Raw genomic sequence first — 1,939 nt, 5'->3', positions numbered from 1 at the left:
GATCTCTGGTTCCTCTGCCTTTCATAGATCCAGCTTGAACATCTGGAAGTTCATGGTTCATGTACTGTTGAAGCCTGGCTTGGAGAATTTTGAGCATTACTTTACTAGCGTGTGAGATGAGTGCAATTGTGCGGTAGTTTGAGCATTCTTTGGCATTGCCTTTCTTTGGGACTGGGCTGAAAACTGACCTTTTCCAGTCCTGTGGCCACTGCTGAGTTTTCCAAATTTGCTGACACATTGAGTGCAGCACTTTCACAGAACCATCTTTTAGGATTTGAAATAGTTCAAATGGAATTTTATCACCTCCACTAGCTTTGTTAATAGTGATGCTTCCTAAGTCCTAGTTGACTTCGCATTCCAGCATGTCTAGCTCTAGGTGAGTGATCACACCATCATGATTATCTTGGTTGTGAAGATCTTTTTTGTACAGTTCTTCTGTGTATTCTTGCCACCTCTTCTTAACATCAACTGCTTCTGTTAGGTCCATACCATTTCTGTTCTTTATTGTGCCCATCTTTGCATGAAATGTTCCCTTGGTACCTCTAATTTTCTTGAAGAGATCTCTAGTCTTTCCCATTCTATTGTTTTCCTCTATTTCTTTGCATTGATCACTGAGGAAGGCTTTCTTATCTCTCCTTGCCATTTTTTGGAACTCTGTATACAAATGGGTATATCTTTCCTTTTCTCCTTTGCCTTTCACTTCTCTTTTCATTGCTGTTTATAAGGCCTCTTCAGACAACTGTTTTGCCTTTTTGCATTTCTTTTTCTTGGGGATGGTCTTGATCACTGTCTCCTGAACAATGTCGTGAACCTCCATCTGTAGTTCTTCAGGCACTCTGTCTACCAGTTCTAATCCCTTGAATATATTGTCACTTTCACTGTATAGTCGTAAGGGATATGATTTAGGTCATACCTGAATGTTCTAGTGGTTTTCCCCACTTTCTTCAATTTAAGTCTGAATTTGGCAATAAGGATTTCATGATCTGAGCCACAGTCAACTCCTGGTCTTGTTTTTGCTGACTGTATAGAGTTTCTCCATCTTTGGCTGCAAGTCTGATTTTATTGTTGACCATCTGGTGATGTCCATGTGTAGAGTCTTCTCTTATGTTGTTGGAAGAGGGCGTTTGCTATGACCAGTGCAGTAGAATGGTTATTATCTGCTATTTTCTTCCTCTCTTTCTGACTTCATTTAGTGTATGATCCTCCAAGGTCTACTATTATGGCTACCAGGGGCATAATTTCATAATTTCAGTAGCAGTTTTTAATGGCTGAGTAACAGTCCGTTGATATACATACTACACCTTCTTTAGGCTTTCATATGTCAGCGGACGTCTTCCTAGGTCTGTACTTGGCCGTCGTAAGTAGTGCTGGAGTGAAAGTGGGGTGCTCGTGTCTTTTTGAATGATGGCTTTATTTTTGGAATATAAGCACAGGTGAGGATATATCAGATTCTAGGCTTAGCTTTTTGAAAGACTTTCTCTAGTATGCAAAGGCTGGCCTTCCTAGAGGCTCTTTGCAATGTCCATTCCACTGACCTTGTTGGAAGGGGATTCCATCATCTGCTGATGCTCTCCCACATTTATTGTTTGTAGAATTGTGAGGATGACCATTCTGACGGGTAGGATTTGATATCTTGTTGTTTTAATTGGCATTTCTTCTATAATAATTAGGGATGCTGAACATCATGTCCTGTGGTCATTTGGATTGTTTTTTGCATTTTTTACCTTAAAGGGTGTGAGGAATATTTATGTGTTGCAATTGTCTTCTGGAGAGTCAGTTGTTTTTGGAATTTATTTCTGCAATGCCCACCCCAGGAACTTTCCCCAGGGCAGCTGTCATTAATAGCCCTCTGCTGTTGCTGCTAAGTCCCTTCAGTCATGTCCAACTCTGTGCGACCCCATAGACGGCAGCCCACCAGGCTCCCCCGCCCCTGGGATTC

This window comes from Bison bison, unplaced genomic scaffold, assembly GCF_000754665.1.
Source record: "Bison bison bison isolate TAMUID 2011002044 unplaced genomic scaffold, Bison_UMD1.0 scf7180017864181, whole genome shotgun sequence".
NCBI lineage: Eukaryota > Metazoa > Chordata > Mammalia > Artiodactyla > Bovidae > Bison > Bison bison.
Note: the sequence above shows the minus strand (reverse complement) of the source record.